At 38.8% G+C, this 16,955-nt stretch overlaps 1 protein-coding gene across 2 annotated transcripts in view; it reads left to right on the forward strand.

Moving 5' to 3' along the window:
* Nucleotides 1–16,955, forward strand: part of LOC149830398 (protein EMSY-LIKE 3-like) — a 45,380-nt gene that overhangs the window by 21,209 nt on the left and 7,216 nt on the right. The gene's annotated exons all lie outside the window — the stretch shown is intronic.

Raw genomic sequence — 16,955 nt, forward strand, 5'->3', positions numbered from 1 at the left:
GCGCATGGACCCATCTTTCTTAGGAGTGAGCAGGGCGGGTACTACGCAAGGGCTCACACTCTCACGAATAAAGCCCTTTTGCAGTAACTCCTGAACCTGCCTCAACAACTCAGCATGCTCAGATGGGTTCATGCGATATGCGGGGAGGTTAGGGAGACTCGATCCCAGCACAAAATCAATGGTGTGCTGGACCACCCTCATCGAAGGCAACCCATTAGGCAGGTTATCTGGCATAATGTCGCAAAACTCTTCGATAAGAGGGGCAACGTCCGCGGGAACAGACAAAGACGTACTCATCAACGACTTAGCCACCAGGGCATAACAATAACCATCTTCCTGACAATGGCTCAAGAAAGACCGGTATGAGAGGCCCGCGAGCCTGGGGACTAGCTCAGGCTTATCCACAGTGGGAAAACTGGTCTCCTTGATAGGTAGGACTATTTTATGACCCTTAGAAAGAAAAGAGTATGTGTTTTTGCGCTCATCATGAATTGTTTTGCGATCAAACTGCCAGGGACGACCCAAAAGAATGTGACACGCACTCATGGGGGCCTACATCACACCACACCTCGTCGTGGTAATGCTCCCTCATGGAGAACCGAACTAAACAACGTTGGGTGATGGGAACCTCGTTTCCTTTCTTGAACCACGCCATCTTGTATGGTTGAGACAATTTCTCGGTTTTCAGGTTCAAGGTAGATATAACACTCTCGGACACCATATTCTCACATGCACCAGTGTCGATAATAACATCACATGCATGACCCTCACAGTTGCACCAGGTTCTAAAAATGCTGTTCCACAACCATTTTGTAGGGGCCGACTCACGGGGTGCGGTCAAAACATGACGGATGGACAATAAATTTTCTATGTTGTCGTCGAACTCTACGACTTCCCTCTCATCCTCGTCCCCAACCAATTACTCACTCTCACTCTCAATCCCACTCTCGGATGCTGACTCCACAATACCCTCGACGAGATGAGTGTTCTTGCTCACAGTGGGACACTTAGACGCGACATGTCTTAACTCCTGACACCTAAAACAACGAATGGTTGACTCACTAGGTTTGGCTTTGGACTTGGTATTGTATGCGGGTCCGGACTGATCAAGTTTGCTAGGGTCTGCTCTTAGGGTGGGTTTTGAGTCCTCCTTCCTAGGAGAGCTTGCTCTCCTTGTTGGGAAACTCGACTTAGGCCGACTGGACTGTTCACTACGGGAGGTCCTAATTTCCTGCCTCCTTTTCAACTTTTTCATAACGTTCATGACGTAGCTGCTTGCCTGATCTAATGTCTCAACTGTGACACAACTGAAATCATCAGAGATAGCAGGACGAAGACCAGAAATGTACCTCGTGACCTGCTGGCGGCCGGTCTCCTCGATCTGCACTCATAGAGAAAGATGATGGAACTCAACAGTGTACTCCGCCACAGTTCGGGTTCCTTGACGCAGGGTCAGGTACTTCTTGTAGGCTCGAACTTTAACTGCATCAACCTCTGCATTTCCTCCCACGACTGTACGCGCTCTAGTCCCTGCCGCTCTCTCGACCTCTGCAGCTCAACCCACCATGTCTATGCTAGGCCTCTCAGCCGAGTGGACGCTAGAGAGACGCGACGATGCTCAGCGACAGTGTGGTAGTCGAAGAAAAACTGTACGACATAAGACCAGTCGAAGAATTGCTCCGCATCGAACCGTCTCGTGAACTCCGGAAGGTTCAGCTTCACCCCGTAGGTGGAGGAATGCTCTGGCGCTCTCTGCTGACGGGTTGCCACTATTCCTGCAGGATACTCGTTTCAGAATGCATCATCATCCATCATTGCTTCATCACCCTTTTCTCGGTACTGCTCACCACGATGCTGGTGGTGACGAACTCCAACGACATGTGGTCTGCGATCGGGTCGCGCCCGTTTCTATTGATGTTGCCTCGGTTTGACTGGCCCGTGGGCGGGAGCCATTGGTGGTTGGCGTTGTGGCACCGATATGAAAAGGGGTCCTGCTAGAGGTGGCCGACGTCGGGTCTCGGGTTCTAGGTGGGTAGGATCCAGATATTGGAAGGGTGGGTTATGGTTTGGGTCAGGGTAGGGGTAGTGAGTCGAGTATGGTACTGGGTTCTGGATCTGAGTTGGGTTACTGGATCGGGTCTGGTGCGGGTATTGGATTTGTTGGGTATAGTAATGGGATGATTCACCCGATTGGATATGGATCGGGTCTAGTCTTAGGGTACTCTTCGGACCCAGATTTGGATAGGCTGGATCAGGGATCAAGTTGTGGGGATAGAAGACTTGGTTTGAACTCGATCCATGATTCATATGGTTATGGGTCTGGTTTTGACCCAGTTTAAATTCAAACTGGAGCTCCGTTCGGGTCCGATATGGGTATGGGTCGGCGTTGGATCCACTTTGGGGTTCAAAAGTGATAGGTTGGATTTGGTTCGGGGCGGTCCGCGAACCGGATCCAACTGGGTAGGTTGGGTAAGGGGGTTCGAGGCCCGGACCCACTCCTTGGGACCCAACGGATGGTCCCCGAGAACCGGACCTAGGCCCTGTTGAGGGGAATCCTGTTCCAGACCCCCTCGGGTTCGGTCCAATCCAAAGGGGCCCACCTGCTCCCGCTCGCGGATATGTTGCCACGGGGCCTCCTTGCGCGGGATCAGGAGGGCAGAGAGGGTCCTTACCGGGTCGGGTTGACAAACCCAGGCTTGGGGTAGGACCCAGCGTGATGCTGGGGTCCTGCAGACTCGGCCCGGTCTGCGGCGCAGTCCCCGCGTATCGCTACCACGAGCCCAAGCCTGCGGCTGGACCCAGCGTGACGCTGGGGCCCTGCAGGCTTGGCCCAACCTGCGACGCAGCCCCCATGAGTCGAAACCACAGACCTAGTGTGACGCTGGGGTCCTGTAGGCCCGGTCCTGTTTGCGGCACAACCCCTGTGACTCGTGGCCAGGGCAGTAATGCACCCGCGACGTGGGATTGTCCTGCCATATTCTCCTGGTTCAGTTGGAGGGTACCAGCCGTGTGCGACGCCGCTGTTGTCGAACCTGGGTGGGTGGGGGGGGGGGAGTGTCGGTTACGAGATGACACAGTCGGGCTAAGGGGGCGTCAGCTGGACTACTTCCGTGAGTACGTCATTCACACCATCACCTGCTACGACATCCAACTCCGCTCCCATTCTTTGCATTGAGGTCGCGCGTTGCTCCACTGGCGACTCAAGGGCGATGACTCGTCCTTCGATTCCATTTAGATGTTTTGACATGCTGGCCACGTCCCGGCTGACAAACAACATGCTTTCTTGCATTTTTGTCATCATTTGCAGCATCAGATCTTCGTTACCTGTTTCTTCCCGTTCTTTTCCACTCGCTGGATCGCTCCTCGCCTCTTGAACCATGTCACTGACGAAGGAGAACACGCTGGGCTTTGATGCAACCTTCACGTGTTCTTGCTGATGGCGGTGAAGGCATGACCACCTTGACACAGTCTTCAGCCCTCACGTATCCTTGATGGTGGATTTGAAAGGCACGGCCCACACGGTCGTGCGCTGAACATAATGGAATAACAATGCCCATCACGACGGTGAGGCTTGATTTTTATTTCAATCTCAATGTCAATGAACAATGTGCTGCTGAATATAAATGAAAAAAGACAAACACTGAACAATAATAAGAAAATGAAAAAAACGACTGGGAAAGGGAACAATGCTGAAAAGAAAAGGCTGTTGTTATTCTTCCAAAAGTGCCTTCATGCAACCCTAGATAGGGCTTTTAAAGATGACCACTGGATCCGGGTCTCAGGTCCGGATTCGGACCCGAGACAACTTCAATTTGGAACCGGATCGGTGGCGAGCCGATTCTTCCCTCTTCTGGAGTAGGTGCACATTACGTCCCTGCATCGGGTCACCTCACCTGTGATTGGATCCTGCTGCTGGATCCGATCGTCGATTCCTTGTGGTGGGTCGGGCTCCCTGGCCGTACAACCTGCTCTGCATCAATTGAGAAAGTCATTAAGTTGATAGATAGACCATTTTTGTATGGAAGCAATGGCTATGAATGTTCTAACACTAGTCATCCTAGCTATATGTGCAAATGTTTCTTCATAGTCAATCTCGTATTCTTGGAAATAACATTTGGCTACTAACCTACTTTTATATTTCTCTAGACTTCCATCATTCTTGTTTCTAACCTTGAACATCCATCTACAACCTATGGTTTTCTTCCCTAGAGGTAAAATGGTTATTTCTCATGTCTTGGCTTTCATAAGGGCGTCTAATTCTATATTCCTAGCCTCAATCCAATAAGAGAGGTTTTTAGCTTCATTATAATTAGATGGTTCATGATAAGAATGTAATGCTATTAAGCATGCTCTATAGTTTGGGGACAAGGAGTCATGAGACACAAACCTATTGGGTGAAATAGAAATACGATCAGATCTTCTAAGACCGAATTCTTCTATATGGGAGTTATCATTAATCTCTAAATTACTATCTAAGATCACTTTTTGGGAGAAGAATACTTTTCCAATGCATCTTGAGGGTTGCTTTCCTCACGCCGGGTATATACACGTAAATCTTTAGTAGATTTTTCATCTACTATATCTATATCTTTGGTATGACTATCACAAGGTTCTATATTCTCATTGCTAGAATGATTATTATTAACATTTTCATTATTCAAGGACTTGTCACAATTATAATCAACATTTCTTTGAGAGAGATCAAATAAAAAAATAGTCTACTTCCTATTTTCTATTGGTTTTATCAAAACCATTCTCATTTTCTAGGAAAGTCACATCTTTAGAAACATAAAATTTGTTATTTTTTAAATCAAAACATCTATATCCTTTTGTTTTTTCCTATATCCAATGAAAACACATTCGATGGCTTTTGGAGATAATTTATCTCTTTTGTGTAGAAGCACAAAATATTTACAACAAAAAATCCGCAATCTTTTGAAGTCAGGTGTAATTTTAAATAATTTTTCACAATGAGAAATATTTTGTAAGGATGATAGTGACATTCAAATCAAATATATTGAAGTTAGGACAACTTCGCAAATGCCATTTTGTTTTAAATAATTTTGGAACTCATTTGATAAATATCTTTCACCCAAATCAGATCTAAGTATGAAAATGTTACTTTGAAATTGGTTTTTGACTATCATGTGAAATTCTTTAATGAAAGAAAATACATTCGATTTGACATTGAAAAAGTAAACCCATACATATACAGTAAAATCATCAATAAATGTAACATAATATGAAAAACCTTCCTTTGATATAACCGGAGAAGGACCTCAAACATCCGAATGTACTAACTCAATGAGTCTTTTAGAAATGAAGGTTCTATTTTGAAAAGGAATAGATTTCATTTTGCTAAGTATGCAATCTTTGCACGTATCTTTTTCATTACAAAATTTTTTCTTAAAAAGAAAACGGTACATCTTAGAATAGGTTGGATGTCAAAGTCTTTTATGCCAAGTTCCAATATCGTTATATTGGACATAGTTACACAATAATTTTGAAGGAAGAGATGAATCCATAAAATAAAGTTCTCCCCTCCTATGGCCTTGCCCAATTTGTTTCTCGGACTGTAGATCCTGCATAAGACAACCTTTAGATGAAAAAGATATTTCATATCTATGGTAAAAAATTTGAGATACAAAAAAGAGATTCAAATTTAGCTTAGGGACAAATCTAATTTGTGGAACAAAAAAAGTTTTGAGAATTTTTAGAATCTAGATTTCCAATACTTTTAATTTTTAAAGATGTTCCATCGGTAGTAGAAACACAAGGTAAATTTGAGTTAGTACAGATATCAGATAAGACATTCTCATGTGTGGTCATATGAAGCAAAGCTTTTGAGTCAAGAATCCATGAACACTCACCGGGATAAGAAGAAGACGCAATCGCGACACCCGATGTTGAGGATGAAGATTTGAGCATTTGTTGAAGTGCCATAGTTAGTTGGCAAAGAGTGCCTTTTAGTTCACCTCCACTTTTGCCTTTTTTCTCCTTCTTTGGTGTAGATTCTTCTATGGAAGCTACTTTGTTTCTAATCTTTGGACATAGTGGTCTAATATGACTTGACTCATTACAAAAATGGCAAATAAGCCTTTTTGATAATTCTTAATTGTTGTTCCAACAACCATTTTCCCTTTCAAATTGTAGAGGTTTATATGCTCTTCCATACATTGTTCTCGGGCCTAGATACAAAAAACATTTTTTTTCTTCTTTTAGCCGTGCCAATACGAGTTTTTTCTTGGCACACTTCGGCAACTGCATCTTGCAAACAAAGTGAAGATGTCCTATGAAGGAGATAAGACCTTGTTCAAACTCCTAGCGTAATCCATACAAAAATTGATAAAAATGCTCTTTTTTCATTTGTCCCCGCCTAAATTCTACGTCCTCGGTGGCCACTCATTTAGGATCTGATAATGTCATTTCATCCCAAAGAGGGGGTAATGCACTAAAAAAATCACGGGCATTCATGTCCCCTTGGTTTTAGTTTTCTCTTGTAAATAATATTGTCTTGCAAGATCTTTTTGAGTGTATATGCCTTTCATGAACAACAAACTTCATTTTCTTTTCTAAACTTAGCAATATTAGCACAAATTTTCATTTCAACTTTATTCATGAACAATTCAAGAATCTTAGCATGATTACTCTCTCAATCTTCAATAGCTTTAGACCGAGCATCTTTTTCAAGAGCCTTTTCTTGACCTCCTTCAAGTTTGGTGAGTTTGAGTTGAGGCTTGGTAATTGTTCCTATCATATATTTCCAAAACTTCTTTCCCTTGAAGTTGTTCTCTATCATTGAGGCCCACACGGCCACATCATGTAGTTGGTCCCATTGAGTTTGAATGAGAGATCGATTTTGTGATCATGCTCCATTTTGAATGAAAAAGAGAGAAAAGAGTGGAAGAATATGTCCGCTTGCAAGCACCATAGACACTAACACTTTTGAATGCTTCTTCACGAACACAAACACTTTATGATCACTCTCCACAGGATAAAAAACACTATGACTCTGATACCATATAATGAAATAAGCGGAAGATAAATACAAGCCAACAAAGTGCATAGCACAATATAATGTGCACAATCACATGTCCACTAGGGACAACACATAAAGCCAACTAGGGCTTGCAACACATAAAAATATAGGATTTCATTGATAAAATGATTCACAAAAAGCTTACCTTGAATAGGACAATGTGTTCCTATTTATACACAAAAGCACAAAGATCAAGGAGCCTTGAGAGCTCCCATAGAGTTGTTGGGAGCTCCCAACAGCTATATCCCAATGACTATGGTTATTTCCCATAGACCCCCTCAAGACTAACTAAATTACATATTTAAGAAAAATAAAAATAAAACTAACTAATTAGTCCCTAATGAACCGACCTAGTCACATGCAATGAAATGATCAAAATGCCCCTCTTGGGCATTATATATTCTTTATATTTGAGAATATATGTATATATATACACATTACATACTTTAACATCCACGCACCCTAGGTCTTGTGAAAGTGATTTGGGGGTCGATCCGTGCACAAGGGAGAAGGATTTTGCGATTTGCTAAAGTAAAGTGCATTTTCACCATTTTTCTACTCAAGAAAGTGGGTTAAGGTAAAAAAATATTTATTATGAGTAAAATTACAAAGCTAGCCTAAAAAAATTTACCTCGGAGAACGCTGCCCCGTACAACTTACCACAAATTTGGATTCGCAGAAATTAGAGATTTATACTAAGGTAGAAATCAAGCTCCACACTCCAACAAAGATGACATCAAATGATCCGTCCTGGCAATGAGGCACTCAAGTCATGAGTTAAAACCGATTGAAAATTGAGTGCAACTATTGCCATAATATTTTTGTTTATGTAATATGAAAGTATGAGTCTTGTGGCATGTTCTTAATTGCAAGATATTTAATATTTTGCATTGTTCTTGTGCATGCAATATTATCTATGATTCTATATTAGTTGATGTTTAATGATGTCTTATGCAGCTCATAGAGACATAAATGCTTCATATGTGATTTTATGGTTGTATTTTGTGCAATTCATCATAATTCATCATTGTTCCATATGATATGATTTTTTTAGAATTTTTGCTATTTTTTTATTTTTCTGGACTTTTGAAATTTTTTTATTACAAATTTATGATATTTTATGATACGATATGATACAGCCTTAATTTGGGCTTGACCGAAACAGGTAACGATACGATACTTACAACTTTGATTAAAACTAGATTTTTTTTACAAATATAATCAGATTATCCCTCATTCTTTAATTTTGGTTGGCAAAACAGGCCATTTTGTAAGTCAATCTTGAATAGACTTAGTTATTCACTTAATACAAGCTTTATTTGACTGGAAGAAAGAAAATAAGTTGGTATCAGATTATTTGGCTTAAGAATATTTATGATCAGTTGGAGATGATTGTGCATTCAGTCACTGAGTGTAACATAATATAGTGTGCTCTACGTGGATTAGGTGATGTATATAAGAACTTCTCTATAAGTCTCTAAGGCCAGAGTAGCCAACACTTGCAAAGCTTTGACTTCTTCTATTGCATCATGGGGCTCTTTTTTCAAGAGGTCAAAAGCAATTCTAGTGAAGTGTTGATTACAAATAACAACAATATGACATTCAGAGGAGGAAGGGGTTAATGCAGAGAAAGATTTCATGGTAGAAATCAAGGAATGTATAATGATGCTGGTCAGGGCACAATCTAAATCTGGGGTGTAATTTTAATAATGCTAGTCAATTTAATTCTGGGTATGTGAACAATAACACCTATGCCAATTTTAGTGGAACTTGAATAGTGTGTCAACTATGTGGTATAAGAGGGTGTGGTGCTATGTTTTACAAGGATCAATATGAACTAGATGAAACAGAACAGTAGTAGTCATTACCGCACCATATGATCCAACTTTGGCTGTGGATTGTGGTGCAGCGATGCAAAACATTTTTTGTTGCATAAAATGAGCTGCTGAAACTTATAAGGTCAATGCAAACACTTCATATGTCAATGCTTGTAATGCTTTTGGGTCGAAGCAAGATTCTGGGAGAAAAATTTGATGCGCAAGCTAGTTCTTATTTGAGAGGTTAGATTTATTGTCCTACTTAAAGTGGATTTGCCTGATTGCTTGTCATTTTGTGCTTCATGGGATACAGATTTTGAGAGGAAGGAAAATGCCATAATACATCTTTTTAAGGTTTATTTCATTAATAAAATGAAAGGTTTTGGCACCTCCAACCTATGTAGTCAAAAGCGTTAGGCGGTGCCTAGTAGGTGGAACCCTAAAAAGGAGACTAGGCGGACTAGGTGGTACCTTAATTAAAAAAAAATGCAAATGAACTGCTAAAATTAGTTACAAACATGTATGCAACATAAAATCAATCAACAATAATCAAATGCTAAAAAAAACATGTCGAACATTACAAAACCTGCTTAAATATTAAAAACAATTGAATAAGCAAAGCAAACAATTATAAAAAAATACCAAAAAATTAAAAAGTAATCTAAATTCTTAAAATAAAGTGCTAAAACTAATAACATACATGTATCCAAAATAAAAATAATCAACAACAAATGCACAAGGCATAAGATATTGCTATCGTCAAGCATAGTAAACATGTTATATTACAAAACCTGCTCAAATATTATTAAGACTAATAGCAAAGATGTATCCAACATAAAATTAATCAACAAATACACAATACCAAATACCACTATCGTGAAGCATAGCTGCATAGTAAACTTGTAAAATACCACTATCGAACATTACAAAGTTTGAGGAGGAATGTTAAGAGATGTTGCTTATGTACACACACACATATATGTGTGTGTCTTTTGTATTTAGTGTATATATATGTATTTATTTTTATTATTAGATTGTATTTAGGATTTTTTTTGTATTTTATTTATTTTACCGTGGGTATACTGATTATTTTGACCAGCTATGTAACGACCCCAACTAATCCTCATAAAAATAGTAGATTTTTTTTTAAATAATTGCGGAAACAAACCCAAGGATCTGGGGTCTCACAAATTTAATATATACCAAACCACGACAGACATAATGCATTGAATCAAAGAAGATTATTCAACTTTATTAATCAATAAATGAATATCATATAAGCTGAAATAATAAAATTATCTATCATAAGGAACCACTCTGTCAAGAACCCAGAACATGTCACGCAAGCTAGCAAGTCATCCCATTATTGAGCACCCGGACCAGTAAAACAGTTTTTGAAAACTGGTAAGAACCAAAGTCATTTGTACGAATTTCTCTAAAAATTCAAACAAAAATGAAATAGCATAAACTAAATTTATGCATAATTTTAGAAGAATATCACAACAACAATTTCCATGACCAACTTATCATTCAAGCATTTAAACAAGTATATGCAATAACAATTATCATACGAAATAAAATAAGTATGAATGCATGAACTAATGCAAAACAGTAAAGTTGCATGATTCAATTCCCTTGTATGAATAACTTATTAAGTTATTTAACAGAGTTGCTTTTGTATGCATGTCCCTATTAAATGCACATAATTTTAGTTTTCTCTTAAACCTACAGATACTCAAAACGGGCACAAGATTCCCGAAGTTCAAGTTAGGTTCTCAGTTGTAGCTTAATACACAATTTGTATTTTATTACTAGGTTCCAGACTTGTTTCTCGATCAATATTAGGAATCAACATAATCCATCGGAACATTAGAAATCAACATCTAATGCCGGGACATCAGAAAAATCAGCATTCACTGACGCCACTTTCTTGGTTTACCAATAACTACCGTTGTGTCTACAACACCACCCCCAGGCAAAATGACTTAATCTCCCTAAAACCGTGGTCAGGAGGTGAACCACCATACCAGGTTCAGGGGCACAATCACATACAGAGTTTTAGTATCCTCACGATTTTATCAAAATCGCCTTCTCACATTCTCACACTATGGAAGAGACATCAACGAAAATATTAATTACACAGTTCGGTTTCTTTTACCTTTTTAAACAATTTCAGGTTCTTTACACAATAATCATTTTGAAAATCAACATGCAAAACCAATTTCGGGTCCTTGCCCGCATAATTTAACAGTGCAATTAATTTTGGAAAACCAATAATTTTCATAAATAAATTTTGCAATGTATAAATTAAAATCAACATTGGAGCAACACATGCTCTTGCCCACACGACTCGCAGTGGTTCACATCTGACCACAAAAGCATCTCGAATTGATTTATGCATCTTTTTGCAAAATTCCAATGAACATTCAATACAGTTGTTTCAAAACATGTCTACAATGCACATAAAGCCAATTGCATACGCATGTGAACAAATGCTTGCAATACATATTAACATGATCCATTTCATGCATAACATCTAAACATGCACATGATCATATTTATGCAAACATCAAAATAACTTCAGAATTTCCATACGTATGATATTTGCAACATAGTAATTGAATGCATAAACATGCATGATCAAATCCAAAACATGTATATTACCCTGCAGTCTACATGAATGCAGGTTTGAACATAACAACACTGATTACACGTGCAATTAGTGTCAAATCCAATCAGATTGCATGTGCACAAATAGTGCACAAATCTGGTCTGATTGTACACTTGCAAAGAGTGGTAAGTCTGATTTTTATTCTACTGCATAACCATGCTTAACGACATGTTGTGGCTGCACTAATGTGAGCAGCAGCATGTTGCTGCTGCAAATTCGTGTACAACAGCATGCTGTTGACAACATACTATTGCCGCACAAATGCACAACAATGTGCTGCCCTGAACAACCACTAAACACATATTGACAACATACTATTGCTGCACAAATGCGCAACAATGTGCTGCCCTGAACCACCACTAAACACATATCTATATGCAGCCAAAAAACAGTCCACACTTTCAACAAAAAAATCAGATTTATCGATGGCCAATAGAACATGAATATACAATTCTGATAACAGTCAACGTAACCGCATATATTCAGATTTGATGGTGAACAACATAACAACATAGTTTCAGGTTTGAAAACAGTTACCAGGCTGTCCTGAAACTAGTCTTATCACAACAACAAATCATATCATAAAGTTCTGTTTTATTTTCAGCCTACATTACAGCTTGAAATTATATGTATAACAGTCCACAAGGTGACGTTATAATCAAGATTGATCTCAGCCCCCATAAGGGCTTGAAACCAAGTCTAATCACAACTCACAACTAGTTGCAAGGTCAGATTTGATGACAGTTCACAAATAACAGGTCATCAAACCTGAAAAACAGTTAACCACATCATATAATATGGTTTCCTAACAGTCGGCCAAATAGATTTTGATAAATCGGCAGACAATCAATAAAAATGGCATATATATAACTGATAACAGTCAACAAAAATGACTTTTAGACAATCGGCACTGTCAACAGGTACAAGTTCAAATTTGTCACAAGTTCGAATCTGATGAGCACTATAGCAGGACACAGATTTAATGACAGTCCTCAAAAATACTTGGTAAAATTTGATGACAATCATCAAATACAAAATAAGATATTTTAACAATTATCAGGGTAACATGCAGCCAGATTCAGTAACACCATAAACATATTACAGCAGGTCTCATCAGCCTGCACTCACAGCCAACAGTGCCGGCCTGATCAATCCCAAACATCACTTATGAGCAGATCGACAGGTCTGATCAGTCTGTCCATAATGCATACAGGGCAGATCTGATTATATTGCCATTAAAATTTAATCGGCAAGTCCTGTGCAGGTCCAAAACTGATTCCTAAACCACAATATTGATATTCTTTTGAATATGAAACCAAAAATCATCATATGCCCAAAATCAGCAGGGCCAATATATATATATATATATATATATATATATATATATTCAGCAAAGAAAAGTCTATATGTAGAAATTGACAGCATGTATTTGTAAATCCAGTAATAACTTGATGTTGAACACATGCTTATCATGAAAGATCGATGGCATGCTTATAACATGTCAAAAATTTATGAAATCGTGAATCAAGGGATCTTTGTATTCATGTTTTTGAAATCAGATTCTATTTTTTATCCAAAATTTTACATCAATCTGATTTTAAAGTCTTTCTTCCCGTACGAATCTAGAGAGAAACCCGTACCTTAGTTTAGATGTGTAGAAAGATCGGAAAAGAAAAAACAAGCGGACGATCAATGAGAAGGATCTCTTCCTCCTCTCCTTCCTCTTCTTTTTCTTCTCTTTTCTTCATTTCCTTTCTTTCTTTCCCTTCTCTCTTTTATCTCTCTCCCATGAGCTGGGCTCTTTCTCTTTCTAACTCCCCCTCTCTCTCTAGAATACTATTCTAGAGAGAGGGAGAGTCCAACCTCATTTTTATGTCTCTAGAATTTTTTTTCGTATCTTATCATCTTTTATCTTTATTTGTTTTAATTTTATTTAAGAGATCTCTCTAGAGGGTGACGTCTCCTCTAGAGGACTCTCTCATTTAGAGGATAGAGTTCTACCAAAGGTGGAATTCTATCTCTTCTAGAGGTTACCCTCTTTTATATACTTTTATCCTTTATTTTTTTTTATTTATTTTATCTACTTTAACTAACTCCTTATCTAGAGGGTGACGTCCCCTCTAGATCACTCTCTCTAATAGAGAGTAGAGTTCTACCAACTTCTCTGAATACTCCTTTTTATTATTAAATATGATATATATATATATATATATATATATGGAATGTTCCAGAGGGTGTCGCCCCCCTCTGGAAGTCTCCCTAGAGTAGAGTTCTACTCTAGGTAGGACTCTAGCAACCAAAATTAACTTTTAAATTGATTTTAAAGTTTTAAATTGGCCATATTTGGATTTCGGATCCGGATCCAAGATCAAATCTATATCCAAAATTCATATGGATCCAATTTGGACCAGATCCTAGTTAATGTGGGTCATGGGCTGGGTCCAGATCCATATCAACTTGGATCAAACGGATCAGATTTAGTCCTATCCAATTCAGAAAAAGGTAAAAATAGAGATGGGTCTTTTTTCAAAAAACACGATTTTCGGGTCAACCATAACCCAAATTCAGAAAAATAAAGTACCAACATTCTCAGAATTACGAGATGCATGTAACAGTATACTTACCTGGTTTTTGCCTGAATTTAACCTGAATTTTATTCAATTTTTGCTCGAATTTAAAGTTTAAAAACAAAAAATTTCACAAACTTTAATTGTGTCATTTTGGTCTTGTCAGTGGGCTCAGGGCCACTCCCAGACCCAGCTGACGTCACCCATATATAAGGATAATTTTTCACGATTTTTATGATATACATTAAATACTTAGCCAAAAATTTCAAAGTTATAAATCATGGAAAAAACACGATATTACAAGCTAGCCATTGGGAGCCCCCAACTGCTAATTGGTCTCTCTTCCCTCTCAATCATGTATATATATGGGACTTTTGGTCCCTATTCACATATGCATGTTTTATACATTTTATGATCAATAAAATATTTATTTTGTATTGTGCTTGTGCGCTATTGTGACTCTTAAGAGTACCACCTTTGTGGGTTGTGTTGTGATCTTGCCCTAGTAGGCATTGTTTTTGGTTCTTGGAGATATCATTACATCTAAGTCTTCTAAGATGAGCATAAAGTGTCAATTTTGATCTAAACACGGGGATTTGAGTTGATGTTTGCTAAAGCTGAGTGAATTCAAGTTAACATCATGTTGTTGTGGCAGGTTTAAAGGTATGCTCAGTTTGGGCCTGGTTAAGGCTTTCTGTAGTTCAGTGTTGTGTGCAAATTTGTTGTGGTTGGGGGTCAAGATGTTTTTGGATTGGACTTTTATGTGTTACCTTCAATGTGTCCCCTGGATTACGTTGAATCTAGGTGGGTTGAAATCAACCTATATCAGTTGGATCTAAGGTGCAAAGATACAATTGTACTTGAATACTGAATATGGCTTGTTGGGATTTATCAATATTTGACTTTTAGTTGGAGTTAGCCTAGGGGGCACTTGCATGTTGTGGAAATGACTCCATTTCCACATGCCCCATGCTGTTGTCACTAATGCTAACAAAGGAGTGTCCTTGATCAAAGCCACTCCAAAATCAACTGCCCCCTCTTTTAAGAATAGCTTCCCAATTTTTTGAAAGGACGGGGCGGGGGGTGGGGGGGGGGGCAGACTCATTTTTCTTAAAAGGTGACTCCATGCTAGTTTTACGTGAAGGTGAAGCATCCTGTGCTACGTAAGTACTGCCTAAAATTAGGGAGTCTTTTTAACATATTGAAACCTAGTTAACTCCCTACCTTTTATCATCATCATTATCATCGTCTTCGAGTCTTATCCATTTTATGTTGTGTCATCTAAATGAGGTAATGTTTCTCTATTTATTAACCTAGAGGCTAATAGTGATTCATATTTTCCCTCTAATAACTCTTTCACTACCCTTTTTTCTCAGTTTCTTAGATGTATATAACTTAATAATAGTGTTATGAGAAAACTCTATGTGGTATGCCTATCCGCCCCATCTGTAGACAACATAGTGCTTGGTGATCTTCAGACAAGTATTGCGTATGAAGTCATTTTGTTGGTCGTCACTCAGTAGCTGTTTTTCTGTGTGATGTGATATACTCTGGTGATTGTGGATCATGCCATATTATTTTTATCTATATAACTTGCAGTGGCACTTACATAGATTCAAACTTAGGTGGATCTTTGGTTGACAAACGTTCTGCTGATTTTTGTGTTGACTTAGTCCTCTATAGAGGTCAAATCCACTATAGGGGTTGACTATAGAGCTATGGCTCATAAAACTGTGGATATTGTATGGCTTTGCACACTTTTGAATGATATGGAAATTTAAAGTCTTTAACTGAATATGTAGTTAAAGCACTAGGCATCGGTGTCTAGGTGATGACTTTTCGTCACTTTGAAAAAAAAATCTTAGCAACTGTCACATGGGTGTGGGTGCGGGGGTGCAGCACTTTCAAAAAACTTGGGTGTGGGGGTGCGGCAAAATAAATAAATAAATAATATATATATATATAAAGTCCAAAAGTTGGACATAAATGACCCTGGGTGCGGTCAACGCACCCAGGGTCAGGTTGACCGAACCAGGTGCCGCACCCGCACGTGCACCCGTGTCGCGTCGTGTCGATGCGGGTGCGGCACCCAGTTGACCGAGTCCCTGTGACATAGCTTAGAAACTATGGAAACCAAAGTTAATGAATGATAATTTATAAATTATAATTTGCTAATACTGTATAAAAGATTAATTCTTTCTTGTTAATTGATTCCATAGCTCCCATCTAGTGCCTACCTTCACCTCGGTGCTGGGCCAGCAATTAAGCATGCTTTAACTAGTTCCATGATAGGACTAACCACATTGACATTGACTGTTATTTTGGGAGTAGGATTGCTTAGTTGACTTAAGAGCTGTTTCACTCTGTTATATTCTAGTGCAGAGAAGATTGCAGATTTATCTATCAAAGCGAGTTCTGTTTGTTGGTTTCACTTTCTTTACCAATTCTTGATGCTTTATGTTGATTCCTCCAGCACGAGGGGGAGTACAAATTTTATTTTTCCATATCATTTATGTAAAGTTATTAGCAAATTGTCAGAGGTTAGGATAAGTCCAGTTTTTTGTTCTTGTATGTATGGCCTGCTGTAATGTGGCAGTCATCTTGAATGCAAAACGCTTCGATTATGACCTCCTCTTCAGAGAGTTTGTTGTGGAGGAATCAGCATGTATTGGGTCTGATGAGTTTGTTGCTCTTGGAGAGAAATCCAGGCACATAAAAGATATGATTTTGTTGTGATATCTTTTCTTTGTTTTTTAATGCTTTCCTTTTCGCTGGCATCAATATATAAATTGAAACCAAGCTAGTACGAGAGTTTGGTTCTTTGTGTAAGGCACTCATCATGCTCGTTGGGCTTACCTGTT

This window comes from Nuphar pumila, chromosome 8, assembly GCF_984573655.1.
Source record: "Nuphar pumila chromosome 8, dmNupPumi1.hap1.1, whole genome shotgun sequence".
Classification (NCBI taxonomy): Eukaryota; Viridiplantae; Streptophyta; class Magnoliopsida; order Nymphaeales; family Nymphaeaceae; genus Nuphar; species Nuphar pumila.